Here is a 14,065-nt window from a genome sequence, read left to right on the forward strand (position 1 = left end):
ATTTATACTTTACTTTCTTGCTTTTACAGATTCTAATCACTTCTATAAACTGCAATGCCTGTTGACTTGTAACTTCAGAAAAGTAATGATCTATAAATACTGCTTGATTTTTTACTATATTTTTTTCAGTAGCCCCAATCATCACAAGATTTGTTTCTTGATTTATATTGACACAAATTGTATGCATATTATTCAAGGTTTTTCATGTTTGTGACCACCTACAGATAAAGGCAACAGTACATTTTCTCAATAGTTAACAACACCTTCGTTGTTTTGTAAAAAACAAACAGTATAAACTTTGCCCATTCTCAGGCAATCTGCTTAACTGTGAATTCTTCTTTCTTGCTTTATATTGTAGAATTAACAAATATTGATCAATACAGACTAATTACCAACATATTTCTACTGCCTTGTCATGCATGTCATATGCTTTCCGCTTGACTGCCATCATAGAATCATAGTGGTCATGCAAAAAATTCACAAACCTCAGGTCTTTTAACATAACCAACTATCACCCCTGAAAAATGTCTTATATCAGACATTTCCCTTATAATTTTTTTCCAATCTCCTTCATATTTATAACTTTCTCTGCTTTACTGCTGTTTCCTAGCTGGGTCACAGTCTCTTGACTTCTGTCACTGTACATTTCCCCTTCAAATATCACATCTTCTTCCTGTTTCTTACTTTCAAAGTGTATCACTGAAATCAGGAGGCATTTGTGCATTAGTACTTAACAAGTTTATGTTAAATAGGAAAATTTGAATATCAAAAATTCCATTTTTTTTATTTTTGCAGGATGAAGAGATTACAAAAGATGTTCGGCCATGTAAAGTGCAGAGGGATCCACAATTTCTCCTTTTGCTTTTATTTAAAATATTTTTTTTTATTGAGAACCAACAGTTATAAAGTCATCTGCAGTACAAACACTAGCAGTCAAAGGACAGTATGTCTCAACAACACGTAAAGTAAAGTTGGTAAGAGACAAGAAGGAATAAAGGAAGATAATATTATATATTCTTGTGAAAATGGTGTGTCCAGAATTTTCAAAAATCAAGACTGAGCCCCTGCTTGTGCTAAACAGGAAATGTTTGAGCTTTTTTTCCTTTTAATATCCATTTTACATCTCTTTAAAAACAGAGGTAAAGTAGATTTTGCCAAACACAGAAGTCTCAGCAATAAAACTAACAATTTAGAAACTGCCCAGTGTTTGGAAAATATTTGCTTATTTAAATTTGCTAACCAGGGCAGAACACTGATCTATAATCTATTTCATCTATTTCAGACTTTACCGAGGTGCACAGGAACATAAATGTGAAAAAATAGACAAAATAAGTTAGCACAAGAAACACAGGAACACAGAGTATTATATACTATAAGTCAACATTAGTCATATAGCATTACTGAAACATGGTTTAAAAATGTAAAACGCATGTCACAAATTCCAGTGGATACTTCCTTTCACAGCTGCTGATCCAATGCGATAGGTGGTGGTGTCTTAATATTTCTAAAATAATATTTAAATGCCAGAAGGCAATGAATCCATTCAGGACTTCATACGGTTTGTACAATAATTAATATCAGTGAAATTCTCTGCTCTGCCCAGAGCTGATTAAGATTCAGGTTGAAAAAAATCTCTGTAGATTCTGTGTCCTAGTCTTAAAACCCTGACACCACTGTGCAAGGATGCATGCATCTTAGAATGCTGCGCAAAGAATTGCTTGATTCTCAACAACTGTAAGCAAAGTAGCATGATTACACAGGGGTTTTCCACTGTCCTGTGCCACTGGACACTAACCACTTTGATTACACAGGGGTTTTCTACTGTCCTGTGCCACTGGACACTAACCACTTTGATTACACAGGGGTTTTCCACTGTCCTGTGCCACTGGACACTAACTACATTGATTACACAGGGCTTTTCCACTGTCCTGTGCCACTGGACACTAACCACTTTGATTACACAGGGGTTTTCCACTGTCATGTGCCACTGGACACTAACCACTTTGATTACACAGGGGTTTTCCACTGTCCTGTGCCACTGGACACTAACCATTTTGATTACATAGGGGTTTTCCACTGTCCAGTGCCACTGGACACTAACCACTTATCCGTTAAGCTAATGAGCCCACCCTTTTACTTGGTTGCTTGCAATTTACCAAGGCAACACCTGTGCCATTTCAGCTTGTCCTGGAATGCTGCAGGACAAGACCAGCAGAGTGCTGAACAGTGATTTCCTTGGCAGAGTAGCAATCCACCCCCCCCCCCCCACAGCAGCATGCTGGAATATATACAGTGTTGAAAAACCTATCAAAAAATAAATAAATAAAACTCTGTTATATGAAAGGAAAGTCCTTACTGCAACAGACTCCTTTAGGTGCAGATAAACCTCCCACCACCCTATCCCTAACCCCACACTGTGATGCCGGTGAGACTCTACCAAAGTGAGTATACACAGCACTAGCTGCCTTTATTACCTTCATGTGATACCAGTGCTGCTCACATGCACGACTGTGATTCGCTCGATTACAGTCACGCATGCCTGCAGCACACAGCACTACTGAGTTTGAAGCTAATGATTTTTCAGCATGCCTTAGCAAGAAGCTACCGTAACAGCTCAGTAAGGCATCTCTACTGTAGGTATCTTCCTTACACAGCAGTGATTGATGTGTAACACTTTCAGGCTGCATACATTTCCAGAATTCCAGCTACGACAAACAAGGAAATTTGAATGAAAACAGATGTAGACTCATCAGGAATCCAGACTGGATGCATAATTGTCTTGTCTTTCCCATGGAACTCTGATCTTGTCCAGTCTGTGTTCATGTGAATGTACACCAGATATTAAAATATGAATGTGTGGTAACGTTTACTGAACTATCCCAAGTACACAGTTTACATCATTTTGATAGTGAGGAACAATGTTTAGCATGTTTTTTTGATAGTAAGGAACAATGTATCAGTTAGTACTTTTTTTTTGATAGTGAGGAACAATGTATCAGTTAGTACTTTTTTTTTGATAGTGAGGAACAATGTATCAGTTAGTACTTTTTTTTTGATAGTGAGGAACAATGTATCAGTTAGTACTTTTTTTTTGATAGTGAGGAACAATGTATCAGTTAGTACTTTTTTTTTGATAGTGAGGAACAATGTATCAGTTAGTACTTTTTTTTTGATAGTGAGGAACAATGTATCAGTTAGCACTTTTTTTTTGATAGTGAGGAACAATGTATCAGTTAGTACTTTTTTTTTGATAGTGAGGAACAATGTATCAGTTAGCACTTTTTTTTTGATAGTGAGGAACAATGTATCAGTTAGTACTTTTTTTTTGATAGTGAGGAACAATGTATCAGTTAGTACTTTTTTTTTGATAGTGAGGAACAATGTATCAGTTAGTACTTTTTTTTTGATAGTGAGGAACAATGTATCAGTTAGCACTTTTTTGATAATGAGGAACAATGTATCAGCACTTTTTTGACAGTGAAGAACAATGTATCAGTTAGTATGTGCTATTCTTTTGCTGTGTTCTGCTGTACAATATAAATATAAATGTATGTGGCCTGCATGGTACAACCAATGGTTGTATCCCACAGTCTGTACAATTGCATGCTTGGAATTCTGCTCATCGTAAGAGTTTATTGTTTTAAAGATATTCGGTGATACTAGTCATTTCCAAACAAAAGAGCACCTGCAGTACCAGCTATGGGACTGTGCTTCCCCAGAGACTACGACAAATCAGATCTATGAATTTTACTGGTCTCTGGCAGATCCTGAATATAGGGTACAAGATGCATTTACATATAGACACCCTGTGTTCATCAATCTTTATGGACAATTTGAGTTATACTGACCAGGTCAAGACGGCCTATGTCAGGCAAAATATTCTTAAATATTGAGTCATCAAAACAATTTGGAGAAAATAGTAAGAAGTCTGTCTATTAATGATAATATCTAGGGCATTGTGCTGAAAAACTGATGACCCTTCTACTTTCACCCCACATTTACACCTTCTGTAATTAACACAGACCTTAACATTATTGTCTTTAAGCTAAATGTAAAATCACACTCAGTCATAAAGAAAACATCCTTGCTGAGCTTTGCCAGTGGAACGTATGGCTTGGTATAGTCATAGAAATTCTAAGCAGAGTGAAATGTTAATTTGTGCAAGCTGGTATTGTTATTCTCTTGTAGTTTATCAGAATATAGCTAATTATGCATCTGAAATAAATTATTTTGCAATTCATATAAAAATAGTGATATGCTGAGGATCTCATTGCAGCAGATGGAATTAGAAGGGCTATCACAGACATATAAAGAGAATGTTTAAGACAAATTATACAATGTAAGGTCATTAATATTCTAAAATATGCCCACTGATTATGTAGAGCAATCAGCATGTCTGTTGTAAATTATTACCCAGAAAAAAAGTCCAGCACTGTATCAGCAGACCATCACAGGGTTTGTGTTTAAAATGTTTCATTCATGAATAAAAATACAGCTCAACAGCTAACACAGTGTAGAGAAGGAGCACACTTTTTAAAGTATTTCTCTTCCTTGTATATTTTACTAGCTGTAGAACTGCATTTCAGTTTAACGGGGAAAACATGTCCTGGAAAACAACCCCCTCCCAGTATTTGAGTTATCTGAGAGGACACATTTTTAATTCCTTTTCTCCACAACAGTACAGTCATTCTTATTATTTGTGGTTGCTATCCAAAGAATTCCACAATAAATGCAGTAAAAACACAGCCTGATGGCTCCTGTAACAAAAAGCAGTCACTTCTTTTCACCTGTAAGAGAAATACTGGTAAACATTTCACACATTAAAACTTCAAATAAAGAAAGTGCCTATTCTGAAATACAATAAAGATAATATGGTGTTAATGTATACAGGCCACAAAAATGCACACAGACCAAAGACAGGCAAATACACCCACATGCACCAACCCATACATGTGTGCGTGTACACACTCACATACACACACACACACACACACACACACACACACACACACACACACACACACACACACAAACAAACAAACTCAAAATGTAATCTTGAAATAGAGGTACTGGCTAATAGGTTTAATAAACTCAAAACATTAACACAGCAACATTCTGTATAACTGTGAAGTGGAAGAGCAGCACTTTCACAGTTAGTAACTGCTCCCATAAGACAAACACATCAAATAGCAATTGTTTAAATACCTAATTGCAAATAGTACAGTAAAAGTATGGAAACATTTTTTTTTTGTTCAATAAACTTGGAGGACATACAACCAAGCAAGCAAAAAGGTAACAAAAAAAAAAACAACAAAAAATATACAACATGGTACCAACATAATAGCATTGCATAACAGCAATAACCCATGCTTGCATGCGGGTAATGCTTCAGTTACCCACAGTTTGCTTTGCTTGGTCATTTGGGCTTCTACCTCATGAGAAAACTACACCAACTATTGGTAAGCCAAGCATTACTCACACCCAGCCATGGGTTATTGTTAAATGATAGGATGCTATCTGTAAGTGGTTATAGTGTATAACGACACATTTGTTTCATGAAACACTCTTTGTGTGTGACATTGTGTTCTGGTATTTTTTTTGATACTTACTGTTTTGGCTGAAATTAGTTTTGTTGGTTTACTTGAAAGGTAAAATTAGGAGAATAAAATGAGACACACAGACACCGAGTAGTTAGTGTCTGACTAACTGTACGGTACCTGTTGTCTTCATGACTTAAAGGTTTTATGAATACTTGTTAGATGCTGAACTGGTAGTCCTAATTGCTTTCAGATTGTTAAACAAAAGCTAGTTTAATCTGATCATATACAGACGCACAATTTTTGAGCCAAGTCTAAGGTAATTCAAAAGGACCACACACATCTAAAAAAACAAAGGTTCCTCACAAGGAAAATTCAAGGTCTTCAGCAGCTATCCTAAGTGGATCAGGTGAAATCACTGTCATTGTATTCTGCTTCATACAGACTACCCAGAAGTGATCTCTGTCTTGCATATGAGGTGATCTCTGACCCTGCCTTGCAGGAAATGCTGCGCATCTGTAAGTCACATAGTACACGGGTTACTCACTCTAAATACCTAAGCCTGGTATGTGACATCAATAGAACCCACTGGAGGGACAGATTTGTCTCCCAGAGGATAACACACCTTTGGAAAAGGCTCTCACTTCATGTCAAACAGAGCACCTCATTGGCCCTCTTCAAACGCAATCTAGACATCTGGATGGATTACTGTAAATTCACCCTGGGGGTTCCACCTGTGTCTGTCTTTGACAGGGGCAATAGGTGCTGATCACGGTAAATAGGGTAAAACTTGTCTAGGCTTGTAAGGGCCCATTGGGCCATTAGTCTAGCAACTTCCAATAATTGTATGATCCTATGACCTGTGCTCCTTCTTTATAATTTAACTAGTAAGCATTAAATCTACTCTGACAGCCCTCTCTATGTCTGACTGCTCTTGGATATTACTTTTCCCTGTTATGATGACAGCATGTATGTTTATTAATGAGGGTTGAAAAAGTCCTTGAAGGCTTATTTCCTTACTTAGACTTTTCATCTGATGTATTAAGTGAAGTTTTGTTATTTTAATTATGTCTCCTTTAAGTATTTTTAATAATATGTTTAATTTAAAGTTTTAATTTGTTAACATGTTCAGTCATTAAGTATATAAATAAAGCTGAGGTTGAAGGGTAGCCTCCCATTCCCCTTCCTTAATATTAACTTATTTAAGTTCATAATGTATGCATACATGTGTGTATGTATGTTTGTATATAGGTATGCATGTTTTTATTTATGTACGTATTCATGTTTATATGCTTGTATGTTTATGTGTATGAACGTATGTATGTATGCATGCACGTATTTTGTATGTATGTGTGTATATTTGTATCTATGCACATATGTATGTATGCATTTTGTGCGTATGCATGTATGTTTTATGTATGCATGCGTGTATGTATTTTGTGTGTATGCATGTATATTGTATATATCTATGTATATTTGTATGTATGTGTGTAGGCATGTAACACTGCATGTCTGTATGTATGTTTGTATATATGCATGTATGTCTTTGTATGTATGTATGCTTGTATGCATATAGTATGTATTTTGTATGTATGCATGATGCATAAAAATGCGTGTGTTTCTGCATTTTTCACATCGTGCAGCACTGTGGGGCTATGGCTAAACTATTCCAGGTGCCAGAAAGTCTGCTCTTCAAATTTTCCCTTAGAACTAGCTGGTTTCTCAGTAGTAGCACTAAAATCTGAATTCATGTGACTAGCACTTGCTCTAGAACCTGCTGAAAAGCACTAGGAAGCCTTAAACCAATACAAGCACTCAACTCTCCTTGTTAATAAGGAGAAATTAATCGTAGGCACTAAACAACCTATAATTGCAAAGTACTTTGTAAAGGTAAGGGAAAACAGCTCTTGTACTTTACAAAAAAACACCTAAACAGGCATGTCCAAGGGTCAGCTTCCAGCGATTTCTTCTGTCCACTGGTGAATCTGGGCATACTGGGGCAATGCAGCAACTGCCTCAAGTACACAGACAACCCTCTTCTCCTACCACCCAACACTACAACCTGTGAGAGATGCACTTACATAGCCAAACTGGAAGCAAAGCTCTCTCCAGTCAAGAGGAGAAGGTTAACACCTGCACTACACCTCAAGCAATACATAGCCCTTCAAAACCCACAACATCAACACCCACACATAGCAACACTAAACCCACATATGCAGAGGCTCTTAACATTAACCTGCTCAAGCAACAAGGACCTCTGAAGCTGAAACGCAAACAAACACCAGTCACAACTAAAGTGACACATAGCTCACAACACCAGTGTGCCACCCAACAACAGTCCCTAAGGCAAGACAATGTACCCAACACTTAAGTCATAGGTGACTCTATAGTCAGGCACACTGATGTCCCACTCGCCAGGCTGAACAAGGAGAAAATTACAGTCAGCTGCCTGTTGGGTGCCAAGATCTGCCACATAACGCATGCACTCAGGTCACTCTACAACAAGTACAAATACGACTCTGTCATTGTCAATGTTGGAGTGAATGACTTGAGACATACCTCCCTGGACTACATGAAAAGAGACATGGAAAAGCTCTTGGATCATGTGGCCCAGGCAGCTATGACCCTAGCCCCGAGTAGCATCCTGCCTTCACCCAGAATGATACCACAGTATAAGGACAAAATGATTGACTTCAAACAAACTTCATGACACCCATGCAGATGGGAGCTGAAAGTTTGACTGCTGAATCCTACACTAAGTCACTGTACATGCACATCCACTAGTGCATGGATCATGTCATCCCAAATAGAACCAAGATGCTCTCCTCCAAAAAAAGAAAGCCAATCTGGTGGTCCCCTGCCATAAACAAACTATACAACAGAAGGAAGAAGCTGTTGCAGAAAAGAGGAAAATCCCAGGATGCAAAAAACTCCCTTACCAGCCTCAGTAAGAAGCTGAGATCCCTCATAAAATCCTCCAAGGCTAGTTACGAAAATAAAATTGCCAAAGATTCCAAGGACAACCACAAAGCATTCTATAACTATGTCAAGAATCTAAATGGCAATGTTCAGATATGCTCTGAGCTACAACAGAATGGCGTTAAATATATTGATCCCAAGGATATTGCCAATATCCTGGCAGATCGATTTAGTGCCAACTTCACCCCCCTCTCACCCCCTAAAAGGCCCATCTCAATACCAAAAGATTGCCAAATTCTGGTAATCACGGCCACACAGGTAGAAACTGTACTCTTCAAAGCTAAGAATACAGCATCCATAGGATCATATCCCAGGCTGCATACTACATGAACTACAAAATGAACTGGCACCTCACCTAAGTGCCATGTTTAATCATAGCCTCACCTCAGGCTTTGTGCCCACTGAGTGGCACACAGCTACAGTTATTCCACTCAACAAGGGGGGATCCACGTTGGATCCTGGGAACTACCGTCCCATCACTCTGACAAGCCTGATCTGCAAGGGCATGGAACGCATTATCATGGAACTTATAAAGAAAGATATTGGCAACCTTCAAACACTGGACCCCACCCAGTTTGGGTTTGTGAAGGCCCAATCTTGTCTCCTGAACCTGATTGACTTCTTTGAATCAGTCTCCAGAGCTGTGGACTAAGGTAAGGCAGTCCACACAGCCTATCTGGACCTCACCAAGGCCTTTGCCACCATCCTCCACTCTGGAATCATAGATAAACTTACTAAGCTAGGCATAAATCCCTACATAACTTGATGAGTTGCCAACTGGCTTACTGACAGAACCCACACTGTAAAAGTAGCTGACTCCAAATCCAGCTCCAGACAAATGACAAGTGGAGTACCTTAGGGTTCAGTCCTGGGACCACTCTTGTTTGGCATCTACTTCTCTGAACTTCATCTAAAGCAGATGCCATATGCTGACCATCTAAAAAAACTCCAGCTATACTCTGTGGCATATCGTCTACTCAAAGGTGATCTCTGCTTAACATGCAAGGCATGTCAAACCCTGAGCTATTGGACATGCTCCACTTAACGAAATCCCAATCCCTCAGAGCCACACTCTTCAGGGATCTAAACATTGTCATCGCAATGAACAAAACATGCTGGAGGGATAGGTTCCTGACCCAGAGACTCCCCATACTCTGGAATAGACTGCCCTTACATACATGTCAAGCAGAGCACCTCCTTGGCCCTCTTCAAAAGAAACCTTGACAATTGGATGGGAGATAGGAAATTCACCCCAGGGATCAAGTCAGTCACCCTGCTAGTCATGGGTCCAGGGATGTAAATATTGCAGGAAGAAATATCTAGGGAATTGTTATGGCTAGGGTTGTATTGGCACTAGGGCCGATAGCCTAGTACCAACCTATGAACCTATGAACAACCTATTAACCTGTGTAAGTGTGCATGCATACATACATGTTTATAAATACGTATATATTTATTTAATTAACTACTTGCTTATTGCCGTATTTATTTCATTCTTAACTTAATTTAGCTAGGCTGACTGGGCCTTAGACAAAAAAGGCACCTTTTCAGCAAAAGAGTGGAAGAAAAGGTCCAAATCGGAGATTTTAAAAATAGATAAAACTAAATAATCTAAAACTTAGGTAGAATAACTGTTACAATATAATACAACATATATTATATATATATATATATATATATATATATATATATATATATATATATATATATGCACACACATACACAAACTGTTGTATCATTATTTATTAATATGTCTATCTAGTATTTGTAATAAAATCACAACATTTTAATTTAATCTAATAATAATAATAATGATGGTAATAATATTGTTGTAGGAGACTCGCTCTATTCCCAATACATTGCTAAACTCTGGAATAATATCACCACACAAATAACACTCTCTGACAAACTCAAAAGTTTTGAACCAAATGTCTTAACCAATCCTGGTCCTGCACATGCTCATCACAAGACTCAGACTTTGTGCTCACCATACAATACTCTCCTTAAACAGAATACATTTAACCTCTCACTGAAATGACAACACATTTTTTATACATAACTGCTGCCTGTACAATCCGTTAAGTTACATGTGGGCTTTCCGTTTAGTAACTTCCACCTCTGTAAATCTTAGAATGTATAAATGTAACTACTGTTTATGTATAGATGTAAATAGAAATGTAACTACTGTATGTGCATAAATTAAACAGAAATGTAATTACTCGGTGTTTAACTGGGACTAAGAATAATCCAATGTAAACAAATGGAGCTTTTCTCTCTGGGCCTCCACTGAAAATGGTTATTTCGCAGTTGGACTTTCCTGGTAAAGAAAGACAGATAAATAAATAATATATAAATAAATAAATCTACACTATGGATGCTTTGCTATATGGAAAGAGGAAAGCCCCTCATTTACCCAAAGAATAGTTTTGTACTCTGTAACATTTGTACTTATGACATTCAGAACCACTGCATACTTACTACCAGATACTTTTAGCATTTGTGACAGCACTATGCTGTTCCTAAAAAAGAGCCTGCATATCTGCTTATAATGTTCTATTTTTATTTATTACAGTACTGCTTCTGCTCTCAGCACCCTACAGGACCTGCTATCAGGACTTGCATATGCTGTTTATAATATACTAGTATATAAATATGTTACAAAGAGTGTATATTGGACATGACAGTTAAAAGCACATTCATCATGTGTTTGCAGTGACATGTATATTTATTTACTGCAAATAGATGATTACCACACAGTCATATCCTGTATGAGTAAATCATGTAGCTATTATTGTTAATGTACATAATTTAGTTATACTGCTCTTGTACTATGCAATTTATTGCAAAGAAGGATTGGTCGTAATGTCCTTTAAAATATGCATTTAATTATTGTAAACTGCTGGAGATTTTCTCCCCAGATCTTGACTAAAAACCAGTGTTTCCAAGCTGGTAATTTATTTCAATAAACCATAAATAATTAATAATCAAACTGAAAATGTTATATCAGTTGTAATATACATAATATATATATATATATATATATATATATATATATATATATATATATATATATATATATATATATATAATATATATACATATATATCAATTTAAAAATCTGCTACAAATAGTTGATCTATGCAAACATTGATGTGCTTATCATCAACACACTTACATTGACAAAAACACGTTGAACCGAATCCTTGGAACATGTGATAAAAAAGAAAGTGGAGGAATTTAATAAAGCCTACATGTTTTTTTTTTTCATGTAGGCATTGCGCCATGATGCTTACACAGACACAAACATATTAAGATTCACTAAGCGCTGCTGAGCGGTGTGCACAGACGCACAAACACAGAAAACTCCTCGGCATGCAAATTACCTCATAAATAGGTGAATCTCATGCAAATGAGGCAGGCAGAACACTCCAACAAGCAGAAAGGCATTTGTGCAGACCCCGTGTCAGTGTCTGTAGTGTAGACAGAAAAATTCCATGTACAGGAGTCTAGGCAGACAAAAGGAGGTGTAAAACTGTAGAAATGTGGACATAAATCCCCTAAAAATATAATACCACATATACATGTAAGCAAAACTATTATTCTGTATGTCAGAAAGATTAAAGGGAATTAAGTTACACTAAGAATTTTTTTTTATAATCTCAGCATGTTTGCACTACATGCCACAGTGTGCAAATATGCTTATTATACAATAACCCTCCATTAATATTCCAAAACGTGCACACTGATAGGCCAGTGTGCCCATTGTAAATCCCACAATATACCAACAGAAAAAGCTCCGGTCGCTCGGATTTTTTCTGTTGGTATAAAGTGCCCAAAAATATATTTTTTAACCAATAAAATAAAAAAAAAGGAAAAAACTGAGCAACGGCGACTTTCTTTTATACGTTGCTTCCGTTTGTAAGCATTGATGTACTGGGTATGCATGGGACACAAGTCCCATATGCATGCTCAGTACATCAAAACAAGGAAGCAGTGTACCACAACCAGCAGAAGGACAGTAATGCGCCGTTATACAAAGACATTATTTAAGAAAAGTAAGTATTTGTTTTCTTAAATTATGTCATTGCATAATAGCAATAACTGACTCCGTGGTTAAACCACACCTACTGTGGGTAAATATTCAATATACCACACCACATCGTCGGTTATTGCATTAATAGAAATAAAATAGGAAAAAAAAAAGAATTTTATGCTATGTGACAGAAAATAGGACCTAGCATGGGGTCCCTACAATGGTGAATTGCTGCTGTTGCTAAGGTGATAGGGCTATGAAGCATGTAGTTTCTGGGCTGTCAGCATGGCTAAGTATGCAAATGAGGTGGGTTTATTGAATAGCAGAAAGGAGTAATCATGTCTGCATATCCCCTTTGTGTAGGGTCTTACACCATGTTGTTGTTTACACAGGATGTGGCTGACATTGTCTAAACTCTTTCAAGCTTTGCTGCTCGTGTTTGTATGGCATGCTGCCTGGCTGAGGGTGTTCTTAAAACCAGATGTAGTCAATTAGAAATTTTGACCTTTGTATAAGCTATGCTGAGCGGTGCAGTGCTATGTGTATTGTTGTGCACTGAAATAGGGCCATTAAATGCTGTTAATTATATTGTAGGAAGATGGAATGCATCATGGTTAGCTAATCATGCATTCTGCACATACAGCAGAGCTGTATAAAGTATGCATACACCCTACATTCTGCTTTCCCCCAATACTCTCGACCATTGGGGTACAAACTTGGGAATTTTAACTGAGATAATGTCAAGGGCTGCTGCAGGTCTGCTACATCTGTATATGCTAGATGCTGAAATCAAGTGCTGCAGCTGACAATAGGCCTAGACAGAGAAGGAGAAGAGTGTTCAGGCCCCAGGTAACCTTCCAAGGGCTACATGAGCTGGAGATTGTAGAGCACTAAAGGGTGGACAGGGACATCTTACACAAACCTAGTCAGCTCTGCCACCCTCAACTCAGACCCAGAGCCAACAGAGGGGAATCCATCCCAGTGGAAACACCGGCATGTGTAGCCCTTAGGATACTAGCTATAGGTACTTTCCAAAGACCAACTGAGGACATGATGGGGGTCTCACAGGCATCTGCATCCAGGATACTCCACCAGTTCCTGGATGCTGTGCTACCACATACCAGTGAGCACATATCTTTTCTCCTCACAGCTGAGGCGACGACCAGCAATATGCATGCAGCACACTATCCTGAAGTACTGGGAGCCATAGATTGCACTCATGTACATATCAAGGCAGCACCTGGTGAGCAGGGTAGAATCTACATCAACCACAAGGGTTACCACTCCATCAACTGCCAGGTCTTGTGCAATGCCCAGGGGATTATCCTGAATGTGTGTGCTGGCAGCTCTGGCAGTTATCATGACTCCCATGTTTGGCACACATCGCAGATGTACCAAATGTTTGCCAGGGGGACATCCCACACAGCCATTTACTGGGGATGCTGGCTATGCACTGGAACCATGGATGATGACACCCATCAGAAATGCACACACACCCATGGAAGAATGCCATAAT

The sequence above is a fragment of the Protopterus annectens genome, chromosome 14.part0 (assembly GCF_019279795.1).
Source record: "Protopterus annectens isolate FY-2018-M chromosome 14.part0, PAN1.0, whole genome shotgun sequence".
Taxonomy (NCBI): Eukaryota; Metazoa; Chordata; order Ceratodontiformes; family Protopteridae; genus Protopterus; species Protopterus annectens.